This window comes from Osmerus eperlanus, chromosome 3 (genome assembly GCF_963692335.1).
Source record: "Osmerus eperlanus chromosome 3, fOsmEpe2.1, whole genome shotgun sequence".
NCBI classification, from domain to species: domain Eukaryota; kingdom Metazoa; phylum Chordata; class Actinopteri; order Osmeriformes; family Osmeridae; genus Osmerus; species Osmerus eperlanus.
In genome coordinates, this window is record NC_085020.1 from 13,549,308 (window position 1) to 13,573,769 (window position 24,462).

At 43.5% G+C, this 24,462-nt stretch overlaps 1 long non-coding RNA gene across 2 annotated transcripts in view; it reads right to left on the reverse strand.

Moving 5' to 3' along the window:
- Positions 1–21,979: 21,979 nt before the first annotated feature.
- Positions 21,980–24,462, reverse strand: part of LOC134017618 (uncharacterized) — a 50,515-nt gene continuing 48,032 nt past the window's right edge. For both annotated transcript variants that reach the window (XR_009929774.1, XR_009929773.1), the window contains one exon: positions 21,980–22,273. This is a non-coding gene — a long non-coding RNA (uncharacterized LOC134017618). The remainder of the gene's footprint in view (positions 22,274–24,462) is intronic.

The following is a 24,462-nucleotide window of genomic DNA, read 5'->3' on the forward strand; positions in this document are numbered from 1 at the left end:
GTGAATGGGTGCATGTTCTCCCTGCAGCCGCCTGTAGTCCACTATCAACTCCTTGGTTTTTGCTACATTAAGCAACAGGCTGTTATGCTGACACCAGGATGTCATTGTTGCCACCTCTGCTCTGTAGGCAGACTCATCACCATTCTTGATGCAGCCGATAATGGTGGTGTCATCAGCAAACATAATGATAGTGTTGGAGCTGTTTGTGGCTGCACAACCATAGGTGAACAGAGAGTACAACAGTGGGCTTAACACACAACTCTGTGGGGCACAAGTGCTGAGTGTTAGACTGGTGGGGTGATGTTACTGATGAAGAAAGTGTTTTGTCCGTCTCTTCATAAACGGAGTGACTAAGTTCAGTTGAGTTCTGGATTTTAATAAGTATTATCAATCTGCAGATTGGGAGAGAAAACCAGACCTCTGACAATAAATGACCACACAACACCAGGCTTAGGTCTCAATCATGTCTCTCTCAGCTCTGAAAGCCGGAGGACCATCTTTTATAGGGCACAGGAATGTAAACATAGATAGTGACAGTCAGGCAGTAATGACGTTACAACAGTCTCAGAGGAAGAGATTCACAGCTCCCAACACATGACCACTCAGACTAGAGAGATCATAGTTGGCGCTCTCCTTGTAGTCATGACCAAGGACGTTTACCCAGTACTTTCTCCTGATCACGAACATCTATTAACCCTGACACATAGACACCATCTACTCTTACTAATAGCAAGCTTACATGAGAACATACTAACTAGTATCCAATGACTAGTTATATTGATTAGTGAATAATGTAAGCACACCGGAAATCGCAATTTCTTCCACAGTCCCCCCTTTTGACGTTTAACGTCAACACAACAACCATTCATCAACTGTTTATCTGGGGCCTGCTGTAGTGCCTTACATTTCACAAGTTTCATACCATTTAAAAACCTTAACAATCAAACAATACAGTATCTGTAACTACTCAGCACAGCATACATGATTATAGGATTTGAAGAAATATTAGGTAGTACCCAATCACAGGTGAAAAGGTACAAAGTCATTGAAGTGAATAGCTTTTTGCTTAGTTTATCAATAGTTATAGAAACATAGGCATATTTCTCTGCTGGACATACCCACTGGTCATGCTCTCGTGAGCTCAACACATCAGGGTATAGGTCAAACACTGTTCATTAAATTCAGAGTATTTCAAACAGTATAAAAAGTAATAAAGTAACCATCTTTAATTATTGTTAACTGATCTGTGGTCAAGGACAGATCTATTCACATTGCATACAGCATTGTATATCAGTTGGAAAATAGAAGGAGGCAAATGGCCATCTTTATTACATTGGCAAAATAGTCACTTGGTACTTGAGATTACATATCAGACATTTCAGTCATTCCCAGGGCAATAAAGTTATCATCAGTCTTGCTTGCTTTTGTCTGTGGCTTGATTTGGGCTACCATAATCTTACTGGCAGCCTTACGAAAACCTACTGCACAGCACTGTACACAGCAGGCAGTACACATCTTCCAAGCGCAAACCACAATCAGCACAACAACGATTAACATGCCCAATCCAGTGATTCCTATTTGAATGATAGTCGAAAAAGAAACCCCGAACAGAGGAGGTCAGTCAGCACAATTCCTAGCTTCAGGTTCCCCCAAAGCTGACATTATGTTTTAATGTAAGCAGTCATACTTGTGATATTAGCAGATTCATCGTGGATAAAAGTACAACAGTCATGACCTATCACAGAACAGCTACCTCCCTGAGCTGACAACAGATAATCCAGTGCCATACGGTTCTGGAGCACTACCTGCCTCATGGCCTTCATCTCAGACGCAACTGCAGTTAAGGCGTCGGCTGTCTCATTACCAATGGACTCCAACCCTACTGCTAAGCTCCTAATATCTCTAAAGGCAGTGATAACACCATACACAGGGAGAATGGCAACTGAAAACGTGAAAAGTGACTGAGTACTATTGAATCCACGTGATGTGATCCCAGCTTCTTAGCATCTGCATTAATAATACTTCTCTTGTGGCGGTGCCACCAATGTTTGGGAAAGGGGTGCAGGGGCAACCCATCTACAGGTCTGAGGGCTCCTACAATAAACCCAAGGTAACACGTTCCTGACCAGACGGCCGGCAGGAAATAATAAGCACTCTTAACACATACCCACATGGTGCCATTGTTAGCTGCACGACGAGACCAAAATGGTGATGCCCTTATACTTACAGGTCCATCTGCAACAGGCAAATCATGCAACAGGCTGTTAGCATACATACCACAGTGTGGTTACATGTATTTTTACCAAATACCTTCCCATAATTATTTAAACATTTAATCAACCATATACTACATCTTCTGTAGTATGCTAAAAGTGTAGGAATAGCATAGTCAGCAACATCAGGAATTTATGTCACCCGCCCAAATGGTATACAGGACAAGTAACATTGAACTCAGATACAATTGAACTTACAAATCATCCAGTAGAGTGTGAGCATACATAGAAACCGTATCCTTGCATGTATTTTTTCACTCTCACTGTACCACTATGCCATACACAAAACAATGCAGGTGGGGCATATTCAAGAGATGAATGACTTGTTCGACAGAACAGTCACATTTGTTATATCCAACCCTACACAAGGCCACTTCTTGACCTTACACATATCAGCCATTGACAGAGGGACAGATATCCCTGGATAACCTCCAGAATGCTTGGGACTCTAACCACAAACCCTGCAAGGTCTGTCCCCTCTAATGCTGCGTCCAGTAATATTTTTTATTTTTTCGTCCACGGAAAGGTGTTGTTGCACAGATTGTTCTTCATGTGTGCTTTATGATGAATCTCAATGTTCACATCAGTATAATTGGGAGCGTGCAATAGTGACTCTCGGTGTGGCTCATGTATGCGATGTCTGTGGACTCGTGCGTCCAGTATCAGTAAATGTCTGTCAGGTGTGTGCGTCAGTATGTCTGGATCTCATCTCTCATCGTAGCTCCGGCAGCGGCCTCGGTTTCCTTGAAACAACCGAAGGCCTCCACCACAGTATCCTCTCGTCCCCATTCTGGGTGCTGTCATCTGCTTCATGTAGAGGCCGGAGGAAGACTGAAAGTGTCTTCCCCTCTCCAGGCTCCTCTCTCTGGTTTCCCGTCTGGGTGCTGTCATCTGCTTCATGAATCACACATGGGGGAGAGAGGCACGATAGCAACAGCAGCCCCTCTCTGGCTTTCTCCTCATGTGACTCACCTTTCGACGTCTTCAACACCTCCGGGTGGGTGCTCTTTGGGACCTCCTTCTCAGCGCCCCTGGATTGGAGTGCTGGATGGTGGGATCCTGGTTTTGGCTCAAATCGGTCAGCTGGACTGGAGCCTGCTCCCGGATCAGCCGCTGCAAACGGGTCTCCACCCCCCTTGGTGTACTCCTGGAGGAGTAACCCAGTGGGGATGAGACAAATGACAAGTTGGAGCAGGCACCATTTGGAGGTGCACCTGCTCCTCAACCGGCCCCTGGCTCTCCGTTGGGACCCTCCACCGTGTTGTTCGGTGGAGGGGCCATTTTGCACTCCGTTGCATGAATCCATGTCGGACGACCTTCCACTTTTACAGCTGTGTGAGTCACCAAGAGAAAACCAGGTATGGACCGGTCCATCTTGGTGAGAGGGCAGCTTTCACCTGTGAATGCACAACCCTGGTTGCTCTAGTTAGGGCAAAACAAAAGTTTAACATTGTATCATCCATCTGGTGGATATCCATCTGTTTCAATGATAGTGGGGGAGAGACAGGCAATTTCATTGGTCTCCCTAAAACTATCTTGTGTGGGGAAAGTCCATTCCTCCTCTGGGCTCATGGCCATATGAGCTAGTGGGAGTGCATCAGGCCATTTTAGGCCAGTCTCTTCACATATCTTGGCTAGTTTGTTTTTCAAAGTTCCATTTTGCCTCTCCACTGCCCCTGCAGACTGTGGGTGGTAGGGACAGTGAAAATGCTGGTTGATCTGGAGCGCTTTACAAAGTTCCTGAACAATTTGACCCGTGAAATGTGAACCTCTATCACTGGACAGTCTTGTGAGGATCCCATATCTACAGATCACATCTCTAATAATAAGAATCTTGGCTATCGTGGTAGCATCAACTTTCCGACATGGATAGGCTTCTACCCATTTCGAGATCATGTCAACAATTACAAGTACATACTCAAAATTACAACACTTGTTGTTGTACAACATTTTGTAAATTAATAAAAGGACCACTTGGTGGTGGGTGGGATCTTCTCTTTGGTCCCTTTTCGGGATTATGCTGCTGGTAAATATGACACTGAGCACAATGTTGCTAAGCCTTTGTGCAAAAAAAACAGGTGCAAACCAATCTGTATTTACTATTGAGACCATACCCCCCTTGCTCGTATGGGCACATCCGTGCGCCATGCGAGCCAACCAAGGGAACAATGCACATGGAATCTTTCGCACAGCCAACAGATAACCAATCATCCCTCTCAGTGTTATCAGCAGCGGCTCAAAGGTCCGCCACAACATGAAGAGAGGGAGTGCGTGTTTCCGGTTGCTGAGACACAAACAAATAGAGACCTGGGACACATCAGAGGAGTTGGCCGCAGCCTTTGCTGCTAAATCAGCTCTAGCATTTCCTCTTGAAACATCATCTGTATTGTTAGTATGAGCCTCACACTTAGTAACAATAGCTAGCTTTCTCTGTAGTAGTATTGCAGACAACAAATTATCAATCATCTTTCCATTCTTGATTGCTCCACCTGAGGAGTTAATGAAACCTCTTTCTCGCCATATGGCACCAAAATCGTAAGTAACTCCAAATCCATACCTTGAGTCAGTGTGAATATTTACGACCTTGCCTTCTGACAAACAACATGCCCTTGTCAAAGCAAAACTCTGCCTGCTGTGCAGTGCATTGTGGAGACAGTTTACCAGATTTGAATGTCTCACTGTCCGTGCAGACCGCATATCCGGAGTTTAGAGAGCCATCCCATTCTCGGGACAAAGATCCATCTACGTACAACACAAGTTCAGCATTATCCATAGGTTTGTCAAACATATCAGGTCTGGGTGTTAGCACTTTATCGACAACCATCTCACAGTCATGTGGTTCACCATCATCAGGGTTGGGCAACAATGAAGCTGGATTCAATGGGGAGCATCTATGGATTGTAATGTTACTTTTAGTCAACAATTACAGTTCATACTTTGTAGCTCTAGTGGCTGACAGGTGTTGAGTTTTGGTGCGTAACAGAAAAGCACTTACTGCATGAGGAACCATCACTGCCAAGGGCGACCCCAGCACTATATCTGAAGTTGCTTACACACATGTTGCCGCAGCACAGACTGCTTGTAAGCACGGGGGGAAACCTGCTGCCACAGTATCTAAAGAAGAACTCACATAGGCAATAGGCCTCTTAAGATTACCATACTGCTGGGTCAGTACACCCTGGTGTAGTCTGGCAGACCGAGAGCTGGCGCCTGGGCCCAGGCCTGCTTGAGAGATACAAATGATTTATCAGCTTCAGTTTTCCACAACAAATGAGTATCAGTCTCCTTCCTTAAGTCAAGGATAGGTCTAGCCAACACAGCATAATCAAGGATCTACTAACGACAATACCCGGCTGAACCTAGAAAAAGACTTGAGTTGTTTTGGTGTTCTAGGCTTCGGTATCCATCGGATGGCCTCCACTCTATCAGGCGTCAATAGATGCTCTGTACCTTTGAGTGTATGGCCCAGATACTTGACCTCCTAAGACCCATAACTGCAGTTTTGCCTTTGAGGCCCTGTGGCCCTTCTCAGCCAGTGCCTGTAGCACAGCAATAGTGTCCTGTTGGCAGGAGGCAAGATTCTTAGAACATATCAAAAAGGTCATCAATATACTGCACCAGAGTAGAGCCGGCTGCTAAGGTGACATCCTGGAGGTCCTCTCGTAATGCTTGACTAAACAACGTAGGTGATTCGGTGTACCCCTGTGGTAGAACTGAAATGTATAGTGGACCTGGCGAAACGTGAATGCAAACAGATACTGGCTCTCTTCTGCAATGGTAACAGAAAAGAAAGCAAACAATAGTCATTCACAGAGCTAGAAAGTAACAGGGTTACTTGCTAAGTATCGTAACAGGGTTAGGCACAACAGGATGTATAACACAGGCATTACCTGCTTATAAACCCATAATAAACTTCCAAGTATTTTATTAGCATTAAAGGATCAAATTGACCTAAAGTCTACCTATGACTCCTTGTTTCAACAAAGCATTAATAACTGGGACAATACCTTTCCCTACTTCTCTATTACTAGCATACTGAGGTACGGTTCTCAAGAGTCGTACTACAAACAATGATAACAACTGGGGTAATGCTACCCCTAAAAGTATGTATGACATTGATAACTATTTGCAAATCTCTTAGAAATGTTGCTGAGTCCTCTCATGTCAGGAAATCCCTTTCCTAGCTCCCTCAGCTCAGTCACTGACCATGGGCTATAAGGTACATAGGCTGTCATACATCAGGACGTGGATATGCACACATAGGGTTCATTGATACCTGGGGGTTCAACTGATAGTTACAGGCCTTTCATGGTTGGGGCTCTCTCTGCTTGATTGACCTGAACCCTTTCCACAACCTCATAAGCAGTAGTGCTTCTTCTGTTCTTAGGCCTTCCTGACTAACCTCACCAATCATATTTTCTGTGGTATGAACCTCAACCTTCTCTTGTAGGTTCTGTGCTGGTTGCACCTGACCCGCTGCTTCCCATAACAATGAATTTTCCATGTCTCTGGCTCTCCTCTGCATAGCCGCAGCTATAGCAACAACATCATCTTCATCGTCGGTAAATAGGCTACAAATCTTAGGTAGTAGTTTCCCTTGAGCGCTACCTTCAGCCTGTTTCACAACTACTGACTCCTCACAATTTGTTTTGGCACCGTTAGCATGTGCAAGCAATGTCTCGAGTTCCCTCACTTTATGACTTTGTTCAGTCTGATCACGTTCTAACGTGACTCCCCGACCTTCTCTCTATCAAACTGCTCTAGTTCAATTCTAGCAGCCTCTTGTTTGTCTCGCTCGAAACGTTCTAGCTCACTTTTCTGTGCATCTTGTCTCTGTTTCTCAAGACGCTCCAGCTCACTCCTAGCTTCTCTTATCAGAATCAGTTTTAGCTTGATCTGATTGTATTTTCTCAAGATAGACAATGCCACGTCGTCTCGTAGCTTCAGTTAACCATATCATAAACATTGGCCAGCTGACAAATTGTTTACACGTCCGACTTGTTTCCTTGTCTTTCAAAACCGCTTTTAGACTCTCCAATATTTTTACGTCAAACGTTCCCTCCAACGGAAAACAATGTGTCGGGTCATGATTTGTCCACGCATGCCATTTCTCAATGCTTGACACTGCTTGAATTCCATGTAGCTCAAACATATATCTGGCTGGACTGTTCGCAGGTAACAACGTCTCTATCGTTCTCGTAGTGGAAGCTGAACTACCCATACTGAATTACGACGTAGGCTATCTGTAACAAATCTCCTAACGGTATGAAACCAACTCTATTGATTTACTGCAGCAAGAAATCACACAGCACTTTAGAACAGTCACAAAACCACATAGCAATGTAAAACGGTCACATAGCACATAGAAGAATAAAAGAACTACAATATAACTCGCTAGTGAACTACAAATATGGCCTTTTCAAGCCAAACTATCCTCGCCTTCCGGGCGCTCAATCATGGGACGCGCATACAAAAAAACCTCAACTTGGGAACGCGCCTACAATAATTTCCACAACTCCGTTACGTCATGAGTAACAAAATAACCACAATTCGTGCTTAAGAGAGACGAGCTGATCAATAAACTGCCAGTCTATCTTTCCCTCAGTATTTGATTGTGTCCCTCGCTGATAATTAAATGCCAAGCTTGTCAGTTAAAAGCCTAACTGCCCCTTTACATTGTCAAAGTATCCCTAACTTGTTTAAAACCACTTTACCCTTAAAAGTTGGTCTCTCGCATAAAGCCTGTGACCCTGATACATTATGACTGCCCACCTACTGTGCTTGGTCTTAAGAAAAGCCCAAAACAAAACTTAATACAGTTACAATTCAAACCAAAATAAAAGTCCCACTAAGATCTCTGTTCAAAAGAGAAAAGCCCAACACAAAACTTAATACAGTTACAATTCAACTTAATACAATTCAAACCAACATAAGATGTCTGTTCAACTAAAGTTTTCAGCTGTAAACGTGCATTTTAAAAGAAACACATACCTTTCCTTGTTTGGTTCACCCCTGGTCTGCATCTGTAAAACCATACTCTCTGTTATCAGATCCTTTTCCCCAGATCAAGAGTATGGGACGTATTCTCTTAACAGATCCTTTGCCTCAGATCAAGAACACAGATTGTTTTACATACTTTTTCAATACTTCACACGACCAGAGTTCTTGTACGCTATCAGAGTTTGCCAACTCTGACCAAGACAAAGTAAAAATAGCAAGTCAATTAATGACCCAAATTTACTAAACCAAAACTCTAATATTATCTTCCTCCTGTTGAGGCCTAGCAGACTCTGGTCTGCTAAGACCAGGCTCCCAACTGAACGTCACAATAAAAGGTTCTTAAATTGTTTACGTTACCAGCATCGCAGAGGGACAGCAGGCGCACCAAGCATAAAGCAGTCCGTGAATGGGGTTTTGGAAAAGGATCCCCTTACCATTTAGTTTTGTGCACCACGGGTTCTGCTTTATACTGGTGCTGCCGTGGGTCTCTCCTGGATCTGGTTCTGCAATCCTGCTGCTCGACAACGCCAATTGATGAAGAAAGTGTTTTGTCCGTCTCTTCATAAACGGAGTGACTAAGTTCAGTTGAGTTCTGGATTTTAATAAGTATTATCAATCTGCAGATTGGGAGAGAAAACCAGACCTCTGACAATAAATGACCACACAACACCAGGCTTAGGTCTCAATCATGTCTCTCTCAGCTCTGAAAGCCGGAGGACCATCTTTTATAGGGCACAGGAATGTAAACATAGATAGTGACAGTCAGGCAGTAATGACGTTACAACAGTCTCAGAGGAAGAGATTCACAGCTCCCAACACATGACCACTCAGACTAGAGAGATCATAGTTGGCGCTCTCCTTGTAGTCATGACCAAGGACGTTTACCCAGTACTTTCTCCTGATCACGAACATCTATTAACCCTGACACATAGACACCATCTACTCTTACTAATAGCAAGCTTACATGAGAACATACTAACTAGTATCCAATGACTAGTTATATTGATTAGTGAATAATGTAAGCACACCGGAAATCGCAATTTCTTCCACATTACCTAGCCGTACTGCCTGTGTCCTGTCCAGCTGCACATGGAAGGACTGATGTTCCGGTCCTGTAGTTTTATGATGAGCCTGGATGGTACTATGGTGTTGAAAACGGAGCTGAAGTCGATGAAGAGCATCCGCACGTATATGTTGTTCTGATCCAAGTGAAAGAGAGCAGTGTTCAAGGCCAAAGCTACAACATCATCTGTAGACCTGTTCGGCCTATATGCAAACTGGAGTGGGTCTAATGCAGGTGATAGGCAGGATGTAATGTGGTCTTTGACTAACGTCTCAAAGCATTTCATCACAACAGGGCGGTAATCATTGAGACAGCTCACTGATGGTTTCTTAGAGACTGGGATGATGGTGGCCCCCTTGAACCTATTGGGGACGACAGACTGCGACAGGGAGAGGTTAAAGATGTCAATGAACACCTCTGCCAGTTCAGGAGCACAGGCCTTGAGAACACAGCCAGGGATGTTGTCAGGTCCTGGAGCTTTATGCACATTCACTCTAAGTGATAAGTTTAAGGTTGTTATAGAGGTTGTTAGCAATCTAAGGAAACCTCTATTCCCTTGTGTAGGCTACAGCATGCAGCCAACAAAGTATGTTGTTTTGTGTCTGTATTTGACTTTGGTGAATGTTATTTACATGCTGTGCATGTCATTGCATGTTCATATTAAGCTAATGTGGTCTTTATTTTCTCATTACAGCGTGAGTTTAGTTTTAACGGTGGATTTGGAGAAAAAGCTTCAAATAAATCTGTAGCAAGAAAGACACTTGTGCCTGCCAGTGTTTCATGGGATAATAGTATGCTACACTTGTAAATTACTTGTGTAATAAATACTGTGTTTTAATTTAACCAATTAAATAACCGTTTTCTGATTTTTTGGGGGAGGCGTTTAATCGAAGGTGCCATTTATTACACAATGTTCATTTTTGGTGCAGCGTTTATTCAAGGTCAACGTTTAATCAAAGAAAAACTGTAGTTTTCTTCCCAGCATGGGAAGGCCAAAGGATGTTTACAATTGTAGTAGGCCATTGATATGTTTTAAAAGTTCAGGGATGTAATTTGTTGGATAAGAAGCCCCCATCCCCCACTCCAGAGACAGTTGATGACAGAGAGGTGCTGACATTAAGTTAAACATAGTCATGCGTTAAAGAGTAGAGTAAAAAATAGAGACAAATTGTGTACATGGATGTTGAAACTCAGTGCTCTGAGTTTGTGCATGTCAGTTTAGACAAACTTAGCCTTTTAAACCTCTAGGTTTAATTCTCTCTTTTATACATTTAAAGTTGGATTTGACATTTAACAGACATTTAATCATTTAGCAAGTTGTTTGACTCAAAAACCATAACGAAGTACATATGGTGTAAAAAATCTGCAGTCAAATTTGGCGAAATTGCTAGCTTGGATGTTATCTTTACATATAGATGGGTTGGTGGTTACAAACAATGAGGATGCGCACGCAGCTTCAAGGCAGAACAATGCCTACCATTTCACCTCTAGTTTATATGTTCCCACCCCCCCCCCTTCTGAATAAAGTTAGATTGATCTGATTTGTTTATCTGTTGCTATGAAAACCATTTTAGCCAAGCTAACTAACATTGTTTTTAGCTAGCTGACATTACCATTCAATCACTAACAAAACACGAATAGAAATACTTTGCTAACAGTCCTCACATGTAATCAAAAGCTTGTAGTGAGATCACATGCATGACCCCCCGAGACAAGCTTTCATGTTTGCATCGCTAGCATCTCGTCATATTACACAGCCGGAAGACAGCTATATAATAAATATTGTAGCGTCAGCGCCCTTGGGTACCCAGCATGCAGTGCACACCAAAAACGCAAATAGCTGTGGAAAATAGTTTGGTTACAACAGCTGTGCAAGGGATTTCAGTTGTTGTGTTCGTTCACTTAAATGTGTGTAATGTTATTGTTTTTTACTTAAGATAATACTGTTGGTCACCCTGATTGTGCATGTTGTGTAGTTTAATGGGATCAGAGTCTGACCATGACAAAGTATTGAAAGCTGCTGTACCATCACAAGGTACACTTGCTAACAGCTGGACATTAGCTATACCTTGGTCCAGTTCTCTACATGACTCTTGACAGTTGTTTGACTGAGACTCTAGAGAGAGCTCAATTCAGGTAGAGTTCTAATAGCCATGGTCTTCTAACCAGTTTCAGTTTTGAAAACAGTGTGACTGTGTATGGTATGTTTTTTGGGCTACTTCTAATGGCATGACCTGCGCTGGGATAGAGGGAAACAGCATGGATGGGGAAAGTGTGTGGGCAGAGCAAGCAGTAGTAGTACATAACCTACACACTTCCTTTAGTGAAGTGTATCCTCACTTTCATAAAGTTATTGTTGTAATCAAAGCTTTTAAAGAATGGATCTCTGCATGATGGGCCTGACCAGAGCACCGGTGGCCTGACACAACACGCTTCAAAGTTGTCTCTTTCAAAAGGGTGGAATTTTAACCCTGTCAGTCCAACATGTCTAAAAGTTGGTACGCATGCCTTATTGCCAATGGGGAACAAATAAGTCTCAAGAACCCATAATGTCGGCAGCATGGATATTTCTCTACAGTGACAATTTGTGAAGAATTTCAAAAAATGACTTCAAATCAGCCATTGATCCAATTGTCTTGAAATGTTGTGTACATGTATGAAATACATGTCTGTGTCATGTCAATTTTGTAATGGTTTGCAATGCTGAGGAGGAACCCGCCATTGCTGCCTGCAGCTATATTTATTATTATTATTATTATACTTCTTAAGACTGGGTGTCTATGGCAGGCCCTAGAAGCGCTTGGTCGAAAATTGTGAAATTTGGCACACTCATTGGGGACAGTCCCCTGGTCCAATTCACAAAGTTTCATGTCCCATACTCGGGCACTCTAGCGCCACCAATGGGTCAAAGTTGGAGTTGTGTTTACACACGCAACTTTTAAACCGTATGACCCATTTTCAAAAATGAGGTACCATTGGATTCCCTGGATCAAGCCGAATTCAATGCACACCATGGCGTCAATTTCCGGTTTATAGATTTTCCGCTATTTCCGGTTTTATCAAAAACCTTTGAAAGCCTACTCCTCCTACAATCTTTGTCAAATCTTCTTCAAAATTACCAGATATGCTCTTCAGACCAAGCCGCACAAAAGTTATGGTAGAGCATTTTGATACCCACAACCGTTTGTCCGTGACAGCCAATCAAAATCAGCAGAAAAGCCACCAAACAGGAAGTGAAGTCATATCTCAGCAGTTGTTTGAGGCAGTGAAACTAAATTTGGTAGGCCGCCTCGGAAACTTATTCTGAGGATGTCCTCCAAAGATTGTGTCATGTGACTAAAAGGGGGCGTGGCCGGAAGCATAAACGTGTTTTGGCTAATAATTGTTGAAGTGTTTACCTTAATAAAGTAATTTCTTTGTCTGTTGATGTCTTGTGAGATATCAAGCCTGACTATTAATAACTTTTCATAAAATTCGAACGGACGTGGCCGCCATTTTGGATTTCATGGAAAAGTATAAAAACCTTTTGCACGCCCCAATTTTTGTCCAATGTTTACCAAATTTGGCAAAGATGATCTTTAGACCCAGTTTCACAAAAGCAATCAGAAGAATTTTCAATTTTCAAAAACGTTTGTTCGGTAGAGACGATCAAAAGCGGTGGCGAAGCCGCCAAACGATGCGCAAGAGCATATCTCAGCAACCATTTGCGCGATTGTCACCAAACTTGGGTTCCATCGTTCCCATGAGGAGCAGAGGAGGCCTGCAGTGTTATACCAGAAAAATAACTTTGAACTATCAGTACTCTTGAACGCAAACATATATTTCAACCAAACTTGGTGTGTTGCATGAGTGCAACAGGTTGTTGTGACTTAATTGTTGCACAAGTGCTATGGAGGCCATGTCCTGCTCTGGACTGCTTGGCCCCTCCATTGCTGCTTGCAGCTATATTTATTAGGGGCCAAGCAGCGAAGCTGCGAGGCACCTATTGTTATTGTTAGTATTATTATTATTATTATTATTATTATTATACTTCTTAAGACTGGGTGTCTATGGCAGGCCCTAGAAGCGCTTGGTCGAAAGTTGTGAAATTTGGCACACTCATTAGGGACAGTCCCCTGGTCCAATTCACAAAGTTTCATGTCCCATACTTGGGCACTCTAGCGCCACCAATGGGTCAAAGTTGGACTTGTGTTTACACACGCAACTTTTGAACCGTATGACCCATTTTCAAAAATGAGGTACCATTGGATTCCCTGGACCAAGACGAGTTCAACGCACCCTATGGGGTCAATTTCCGGTTATATAGATTTTCCGCTATTTCCGGTTTTATCAAAAACCTTTGAAAGCCTACTCCTCCTACAATCTTTGTCAAATCTTTTTCAAAATTACCAGATATGCTCTTCAGACCAAGCCGCACAAAAGTTATGGTAGAGCATTTTGATACCCACAACCGTTTGTCCGTGACAGCCAATCAAAATCAGCAGAAAAGCCACCAAACAGGAAGTGAAGTCATATATCTCAGCAGTTGTTTGAGGCAGTGAAACTAAATTTGGTAGGCCGCCTCGGAAACTTATTCTGAGGATGTCCTCCAAAGATTGTGTCATGTGACTAAAAGGGGGCGTGGCCGGAAGCATAAACGTGTTTTGGCTAATAATTGTTGAAGTGTTTACCTTAATAAAGTAATTTCTTTGTCTGTTGATGTCTTGTGAGATATCAAGCCTGACTATTAATAACTTTTCATAAAATTCGAACGGACGTGGCCGCCATTTTGGATTTCATGGAAAAGTATAAAAACCTTTTGCACGCCCCAATTTTTGTCCAATGTTTACCAAATTTGGCAAAGATGATCTTTAGACCCAGTTTCACAAAAGCAATCAGAAGAATTTTCAATTTTCAAAAACGTTTGTTCGGTAGAGACGATCAAAAGCGGTGGCGAAGCCGCCAAACGATGCGCAAGAGCATATCTCAGCAACCATTTGCGCGATTGTCACCAAACTTGGGTTCCATCGTTCCCATGAGGAGCAGAGGAGGCCTGCAGTGTTATACCAGAAAAATAACTTTGAACTATCAGTACTCTTGAACGCAAACATATATTTCAACCAAACTTGGTGTGTTGCATGAGTGCAACAGGTTGTTGTGACTTAATTGTTGCACAGGTGCTATGGAGGCCATGTCCTGCTCTGGACTGCTTGGCCCCTCCATTGCTGCTTGCAGCTATATTTATTAGGGGCCAAGCAGCGAAGCTGCGAGGCACCTATTGTTATTGTTAGTATTATTATTATTATTATTATTATTATTATTATACTTCTTAAGACTGGGTGTCTATGGCAGGCCCTAGAAGCGCTTGGTCGAAAGTTGTGAAATTTGGCACACTCATTAGGGACAGTCCCCTGGTCCAATTCACAAAGTTTCATGTCCCATACTTGGGCACTCTAGCGCCACCAATGGGTCAAAGTTGGACTTGTGTTTACACACGCAACTTTTGAACCGTATGACCCATTTTCAAAAATGAGGTACCATTGGATTCCCTGGACCAAGACGAGTTCAACGAGTTCTATGGGGTCAATTTCCGGTTATATAGATTTTCCGCTATTTCCGGTTTTATCAAAAACCTTTGAAAGCCTACTCCTCCTACAATCTTTGTCAAATCTTCTTCAAAATTACCAGATATGCTCTTCAGACCAAGCCGCACAAAAGTTATGGTAGAGCATTTTGATACCCACAAACGTTTGTCCGTGACAGCCAATCAAAATCAGCAGAAAAGCCACCAAACAGGAAGTGAAGTCATATCTCAGCAGTTGTTTGAGGCAGTGAAACTAAATTTGGTACGCCGCCTCGGAACCTCATTCTGAGGATGTCCTCCAAAGATTGTGTCATGTGACTAAAAGGGGGCGTGGCCGGAAGCATAAACGTGTTTACGCTAATAACTGTTGAAGTGTTTACCTTAATAAAGTAATTTCTTTGTCTGTTGATGTCTTGTGAGATATCAAGCCTGACTATTAATAACTTTTCATAAAATTCGAACGGACGTGGCCGCCATTTTGGATTTCATGGAAAAGTGTAAAAACCTTTTGCACGCCACAATTTTTGTCCAATGTTTACCAAATTTGGCAAAGATGATCTTTAGACCCAGTTTCACAAAAGAAATCAGATGAATTTTCAATTTTCAAAAACGTTTGTTCGGTAGAGACGATCAAAAGCGGTGGCGAAGCCGCCAAACGAGGCGCAAGAGCATATCTCAGCAACCATTTGCGCGATTGTCACCAAACTTGGGTTTCATCGTTCCCATGAGGAGCAGAGGAGGCCTGCAATGTTATACCAGAAAAATAACTTTGAACTCTCAGTACTCTTGAACACAAACATATATTTCAACCAAACTTTGTGTGTTGCATGAGTGCAACAGGTTGTTGTGACTTAATTGTTGCACAAGTGCTATGGAGGCCATGTCCTGCTCTGGACTGCTTGGCCCCTCCATTGCTGCTTGCAGCTATATTTATTATTATACTTCTTAAGACTGGGTGTCTATGGCAGGCCTAGAAGCGCTTGGTCGAAAGTTGTGAAATTTGGCACACTCATTGGGGACAGTCCCCTGGTCCAATTCACAAAGTTTCATGTCCCATACTTGGGCACTCTAGCGCCACCAATGGGTCAAAGTTGGACTTGTGTTTACACACGCAACTTTTGAACCGTATGACCCAGCTATATTTGGTGGCCAAGCCGCGAAGCGGCGAAGCCACTTAAGTGTTTCTACCTTTTCTTATTGGTGGCCAAGCCGCGAAGCGGCGAAGCCACTTAAGTGTTTCTACCTTTTCTTATTATTATTACACTTCTTCTGCCATTGGAGTCTATGGCAGCCCCTAGAACCGTATGGTAAAAAGTTGTGAAATTTGGCACACTCATTAAGCACAGTCCCCTCTTTATATTCACCAAGTTTCATGTCTCCCATTGGAGCACTATAGCGCCACCAACGGGTCAAAGTTTGACTTGTGTTTACACACGTAACTTTTGAACCGTATGACCGATTTAAAAAAAATGAGGTACCATTGGATTCCCTGGGTCAAGACGAGTTCAACACACCCTATGACGTCAATTTCAGGTTATATAGATTTTCCGCCATTTCCGGTTTTATCGAAAACCTTTGAAAGCCTACTCCTCCTACAATTTTTCTTTAATCTTCCCCAGAATTGGCACACATCATCGTCAGAGCAACCCTCACAGAAGTTATCCAAAGATTTTTGATTTTCAAAACCGTTTGTCCGGTACAGCCAATCAAAATCGGCAGCAAAGACACCAAACAGGAAGTTGGGTCATATCTCAGCCAATCCTTGAGAAATCAACACCAAACTTAGTATGATGACTCGGAACCCTCATCTGAGGATGTCCAAACAATTTGGTGTCATGTGATCACTGGGCGTGGCCGCAGGATGCAAAAATGTGTTTTGGCCAATAACTGTTGATTCGTTTGCCTTTATCAAGTGATTCCTTTGTCTCATGATATCTTGGGACATCCCGTGTGTGACACATGATAACTTGTAATAACAGCCGAATTGATGCGGCCGCCATTTTGAATTACTGAAAAAACGTTTTTTCTGTACTCCTCCTACAAATGTTTTCCAATCTTCACCAAATTTGGCAGAGATCATCTTCAGACCAAGCCTCACAAAAGCCATCATATGTTTTTTGTATTTTCAAAACCGTTTGCCCGGTACGGCCAATCAAAATGTGCCGTTAAGCCAGCAAACAGGAAGTTGGGTCGTATCTCAGCAAATCTTTGATGGATTCACACCAAACTTGTTGCGTGTACTCGTAACCCTCTTCTGAGGATGTACAACATGTTTTATGGGTCATTCGACTGCTTGGCCACCTCATTGCTGCTTGCAGCTATATTTTTGTATTGCTATTCAATTAATTTCTCCAATTTAATAGGAAGCGGATGGTATGAAGGAGATGGTATGGTGGGTGTCAGACTTGTAATTATCAAGCTTTTCACGTTTTTCATGCCTTTCTGTCTTAAAGATTCTTCCTTAGTGTTGAAATACCAGTTTCTACGAGGCTAGGCAAACAGAAGAGTCGACCAAGAGTTCTCCTCTTGCTGTGTGGAGATGTAGAAAAGTTAGCCTGACGTTGTCATAGTCATAATTCTAGTCAGAATATGAGTCTGATACAGCTCCGTTGGGCTGTGAGTATGGGGCGTGTTTCAACAGAACCCGGAAAAAAATGCCTCTTCGCTCAATTGGATAGACCTACAACCAATCAGAGCAAGGTAGTATGTTGTTTGTTGAAAACGAATTCAACCCAAGCGCTCTTTGGTGATGTGGTTGATTACGTTACTGTTGATCATCTGTCCATCATTGTATGAAGCCCGCCCTGACAATTTGATTGGTCCAAACAGCTCTTGTTCGGACATAGTTTTTCCACAACCGAGCGACCCCAGACCCAACTTCCCGACCAAATATTTTTGTGGGCGGGCTAAGTTCAGCTGGCACCCAGGCTATAGAAAAGTATTACAGGTTAGTAATCTCTAACACGGAATGCAGATGGTGCCAAGTTAAGAAATTAACAAAAAAGTTAACAGGGAATGCAGATGTTGCCAAATGAGAATTTCAGCCTGTTATAGAATAAAATGATTTGAGACTGACACATAGCTACTTTTACGAAGCGTGCCACTCTCTCAGTCTTAACAGTTAATTGTATTTTTTATGGAGCTGTTGCATTAAAGGTCCCATGGCATGCTGTTTTTGGATGCTTTTATATAGGCCTTAGTGGTCCCCTAATACTGTATCTGAAGTCTCTTTCCCGAAATTCAGCCTTGGTGCAGAATTACAGCCACTACGAGCGGTCCCACAATTAGCTTTCCTTAGGACGTGCCATTTCTGTGTCTGTAGCTTTAAATGCTATGAGGAGGAGAGGGGCTAACTGCCATGCTTCAGTCGTTTGCAAGTCATGTATCGAGGAAAAAACAATATCGCGTAGCTCATTTTATCATTGGCAGGCCAAATTCTCTGGGCGGGCAAAGCAGAGAAAGGGGAGGTAACCTTTCCCCTTATCCCCTGACAGGGTCAGATGGCTGAGCGGTTAGGGAGTCAGGCTATTAATCAGAAGGTTGTTGGTTCGAATCCCGGCTGTGAAAAATGACGTTGTGTCCTTGGGTAAGGCACTTCACCCTACTTGCCTCGGGGAGAATGTCCCTGTACTTACTGTAAGTCGCTCTGGATAAGAGCGTTTGCTAAATGACTAAATGTAAATGTATTAGGGGAAAGGTTCCAGATCGGACTGTTTGAGGTTTCATTTTCTCAAAGGCGGAGAAGAATACCCAGGGCTTGGTTTATACTTATCAAAATGTCTAGCCACTGGGGGACCAAAGGCAGGCTAGGGGAACTCATATTAATGTTAAATAACCTCAAAGTGAAATGTTCATGCCATGGGACCTTTAAAAAACAATCACCATGGCAATGACTACACAAAGGAACTTGCATTTAGCTTAGCTTAGTTCTAACAATAATGGCCAATATATGGTTATGCGTTTATGGTGTTGCATGACAAGTTATTGGCTATCCAATCAGAAAATGCAAAATGTGTGTCATTAAACAGTTTGTGATGGTGCCCTTACCTGTGTTGCAGCTGGCTAGGGCACACTCTCTCACACTTGTGTCCTGTCCTATCTGAGGCAAAGGCTACTATTTGACTGTAGTTCCAAATTTGTGTCCTATTTTTCATTACTGCAGCTACATGGATGACCTCAGCGAAGCAGGACGACTGACATTATCCACCTCTGCTGCTCACCAGGCTGCTGCGCTGCTATTTGAAAATGGCGTGGGCACAGATTTGGACATAGAAAATGGGCAGTGCTCTGTGCCGTCACAGTCAACCAACACAGCGTACAAAGTAAACTTGTTACACTTCACGTGTGAATGCACCAATTTTCGGATGGGAAACATATGCAAACATCTTATCTTGGTAAAAATGGAGGTAGGCAGGAGAGGTATTGACATTGAAAAAATGCGGAATAACAAAGCACTAGAAATGATCAGCCTCCATCTCTATCAGCAAACTGAAGTTGAAATAACCATCTTTAATAGTGATGGGACTATGAGTATTGTGAATAGGAAAACTCAGACTTTGTGCACATGCATTGCTAATAGTTTTGGAGAAAGATGTATCTGCATACATGTCGCACATGTCCTCGAGCCTCAAAACATTCTCACAGACCCCAAAGAAAATGCACAAGTGTCTGAAGCCTCCCATGGGAATCCTCCCCTACAGTCCATGTTATCAGACCTACTAGAGTGGAGCAAGTCCGAAGCGTTTGAACATACCCCCGAACTGTACAATACCATCCAAAAAGCACACAAGCTGGCTTTTTGAAAATTCACGGCTGTGTCCAGAAAAAGGAAAATTACCCCTTTGCATGGGTACCGTAAAAAAAATAAAAAAGCTAGACTGCAGAAAGCAGTAGTTGAGAACTTTAACAAAAGAAGCAAAAGAAGAGCAAGAAGAACTTATTTCTGACTGTCATTCTGGAGGTGTCATTGTTTGCATGTGAAAGCGCCTGTCTTGATTGGTTGATGAATTTGCTCGGTAGTTGATAAGGTAAATGAAATATGAAAAAATGTGTATGTACTCAAAATTACAAATAAAGAAAATTCCTTTGTAATAACTTTGATACACTCACAGTCCAAAACCAAGCCTTTCCATACATTCTTTTTAAGGTTTAACTTATCAAAATCTATTTGGCAAATGAGGCTGTTTTAAATCACATCTGTATTGTGACAATTCCTTTGTCAAAGCTACCCATAAATGCTGATACCACTCTAAAATCCTGTGAAATAACACAATGCATCAGAGGTGACTTCAGGTTTATTTACATGCCAGACACTTTTACACCTGAAGGGAGTGAAGCTTCTCTGCCTCAGTCAGCACGCATGAATGATGGCAAAAGCACCCTTCAACATTTCTGTCCCAAGGCCATCATGCGTAGCAATATTATAATCTGACCAGTTGGCCTCCATCGCCATCTTGATTTTGATTAGTGTCTGCCTGCAAATGTTTTGAAAACAGATACTATTGACATATAGAAGGTATAGGGGTATTGTAATACAGTACTGCATATGTAGATCTAAGCCTTTTTAATCTTGCATACTGGCATTGGTAACAACAGATCAATGAACCTGCAGTGTTGGCCCTTGACGATGGCCTCAACGTGTGGGTCCTCCTCCATGCAAGCCTGGCCAATTGCTTTCACTGGTAGGTATTTAAAACCCATGTAGTTTACATCTTCCGCAAAGGCCAGACATTCTTCGATAAATACACAGTGCAAAAGCATACACATTTTTTTATTTTTGTCAAGTTACGAATGCAGTATGGACTGTTAAGGACAGAAGCGAGATTCAGTCATTCGAAAAAAGTTCTGATTTGCATATGAAAGTGCCTTGATGATGCCATTTGATGAGTCTGCCTAGTTGAAAATCAAAATGTCTGCCTAGCCAAACTATTTACAAAAGGTTCTTTTATCAGCTGTGTGAAGTGATGGGTGGTTCACTGCCCATTCAACTCTCGCACATCATGTTCTTGACCTCTAAACCTCACAGTTACCTTCACACAACTTGCTGACACTTGTTGACAGCCTGATTCGTGGTCCTGGCTTCACCTGTGAGTCATGCAACTTGGCCATGAGCACCTCTTTTTGGCTCTTGCCTGTCCTTAAGTAGGCCACCAGAGCATTGGGCGAATAGCCCTCTGGTGGCCCACACCTTCTAACCAGTTCCTCCCTAGTCACTTTATATCTGCAATATCAGTGTAGATTTTAAGCAGGCATATAGAGTTAAAACAATCTTCTACCTTGTAGAAATGTTGGTAGGTAACACTTTAGGTACAGGAGAACACATACATGAGACCTTAAAAGTGTTCTACATAACTCATTTCTAACAGCTTCTGAAGACGACTCAGTATTCCAGGCTTTGGCCCAGTATATCTAGGTGGAAGCTAGGGACTTATTCCAGTTTATTAAGTCGCTGCAAGTAGGAATTTTGTGCCATGTTACGAACTGCCTATATATAATAGTAGCCTAGCTAATGCCAGACCTCATCTCAATCTCAAACTCAGCCATCTGGAGTCAGGTGGCTGAGCGGTTAGGGAATCGGGCTAGTAATCTGACGTTGCCAGTTCGATTCCCGGCCGTGCCAAATTACGTTGTGTCCTTGGGCAAGGCACTTCACCCTACTTGCCTAGGGGGGAATGTCCCTGTACTTACTGTAAGTCGCTCTGGATAAGAGCGTCTGCTAAATGTAAATGGAGATTGAGGTTCAGTCTTGGGAACTGCGATTCATTTCCTCGTATTTGAGGCGGAATTAACGAATCAGAATGGGTTTTATTCGCCATAAAAGTTTGCACAGACAAGGAATTTGCTTTGGCAGGAAGGTGCAAACATTAAACATATAGGAATCTAAAATGTAAATATGAGGACTAACTATACTAAGGGTACATAACTAGCAATACTATGTGGAATTAGATAAAAATAAACTATACAATAAAATATAAAATAAAATACAAGTTGCAGTAATTTACAATATAAAAATACTAAAAATACAAATATTACTAAAAATACAAATGGTACAAGATTGTATTGTGCAGTGCAAAAAGCAGTGTGTTTTAAGGGCATTGAGTCATGAAGTCAGCGTGAACCCTTGGCCTTGTTGAAGAGGCCAACAGCGGAAGGGAAGAAACTGTTCTTGTGGCGTGTGGTATTGGTCCTGATGGACCGCAGCCTTCTGCCGGAGGGGAGTGACTGAAACAGGGAGTGACCAGGGTGGGAGGAGTCGGCCACAATCTTCCTCGCTCGCCTCAGGGTCCTCGAGGTGTGCAGGTCCTCGAGGGCAGGCAGATTGCAGCCAATCACCTTCTCAGCAGTGCGGATGATACGCTGCAGCCTGCTCTTGTCCTTGGCAGTGGCAGCAGCGTACCAGATGGTGATGGAGGAGGTGAGGATGGACCCAATGATGGCTGTGTAGATGTGCACCATCATTGTCTTTGGCAGGTTGAATTTCTTCAGCTGCTGTAGGAAGTACATCCTCTGTTGTGCTTTCTTGGTGAGGGAGCTGATGTTCAGTTCCCACTTGAGGTCCTGGGAGAGGATAGTGCCCAGGAAGCGGAAGGACTCCACAGTGTTGACTGGGGAGTCACACAGGGTGATGGGGGTGAGTGGGGCTGTATTCTTCCTGAAGTCCACAACCATCTCCACTGTCTTAAGAGCATTGAGCTCTAGGTTGTTCTGGCTGCACCAGGTCACCAGGTTGGCCGCTTCCCACCTATAATCAGACTCGTCTCCACCAGAGATGAGCCCAATGAGGGTGGTGTCGTCCGCAAACTTCAGGAGTTTGACGGACGGATGACTAGAGGTGCAGCTGTTGGTGTACAGGGAGAAGAGCAGAGGAGAAAAGACGCAGCCCTGGGGTGAACCAGTGCTGATGGACCGGGAGTCAGAGACTTGTGTTCCCGGCTTAACGCACTGCTTCCTGTCAGACAGGAAGTCTGTGATCCACCTGCAGGTGGAATCAGGCACGTTCAGCTGGGAGAGCTTGTCCTGAAGCAGGGCGGGGATGATGGTATTGATGGCAGAGCTGAAGTCCAGGTGCTGTAGGGTGAAGTGGAGGGCCATGTTAACTGCATCGTCCACAGACCTGTTGGCTCTGTAGGCAAACTGCAGAGGGTCCAGTAGAGGGTCTGTGATGGATTTAAGGTGTGCCAGCACCAGGCGCTCAAAAGACTTCATTACCACAGAGGTCAGGGCGACGGGTCTGTAGTCATTATGTCCTGTTGGCCTTGGATTTTTGGGCACAGGGATGATGGTGGAGGACTTGAGACAGGCTGGCACATGGCATGTCTCAAGGGAGGTGTTAAAGATGTAGGTAAACACCGGAGACAGCTGGTCAGCGGAGTGCTTGAGGGTGGCTGGAGAGACAGAGTCCGGCCCAACTGCTTTGCGGGGATTCTGCCTCTTGAAAAGTCTGTTAACTTCACCCTCCTGAATAGAGAGAGTCGTCATTGTAGAGGGGGGGAGGTGGGAGCCCTCCTGGGTGGGAAGGGGTAGTTCAGGACTGTCCAATTGTCTTTCAAATCTGCAGTAGAACTCATTCAGGTCGTTGGCCAGACGGGAGTCGTTAGTGGAGTGGGGGGCTCTGGGCTTGAAGTTGGTAATCTGTCTGAGCCCTCCCCAGACAGAAGCAGTCGTTTGCAGAGAATTGGTGTTTTAGTCTCTCCGAGTACAGTCGTTTAGCCTCCCTCACCGCCTTGCTAAACCTGTTCTTCGACTCCTTGAAACTGTCTCTGTCCCCACTCCTAAACGCCGCCTCTTTCGCTGACCTCAACCTTCTGAGTTTAGCTGTAAACCAGGGTTTGTCGTTGTTGTAGCTCACCCTGGTGCATGTTGGTATACAGCAGTCCTCACAGTCCTCATCCAGACTATTGGTAGCATGAACATGTCCCAGTCAGTGCAGTCCAAGCACGCCCGCAGATCCTCCATAGCTTCACTGGTCCAATGTTTCGATGTCCTCACAGCAGGCCTGCAGCGCTTTAGCTTCTGCCTGTATGCAGGAATCAGGTGGACCATGGCGTGGTCGGAGTGACCCAGGAGACAAAAAAGAGCGCACCTAACGACCGAGGCAGCCTTCATCGGCACCATCTTGGATCAATTACCGATCAACCGAAGGCCGATCAAATGCCTCTGTACGTTACTGGACAAACGTATAGCCAATCAGATCAATGCTACCCGCATCCTGTTCTGTGATTGGACCTATCTGAAGCCATTCCGGGGGGGGGGGGGGGAGGGGAATATTGATGGTAATGACATACAAAGTTACCTTTTGGCCTTGTTCCCATCAGGTATTCTGAGAACACTCTCCACTTCGAATAATACTGTAGAAGTGAAGAAATATTGTTTTTACTTTAATGTGACCTCATTTCATGCCCAAAACTATGCCGACCATAAATATAGTATCTTCCTACCTTGTTCACCCTCTGCGGACTCTCCAGATTCCTGTCCTGTCCCACTATCTACTGTGTTTAAGACCAATCAGAGATCAGCATTCAGGGAACAAACAGTTGCAAAAGAAAGATCTCTGTACCTTCCTA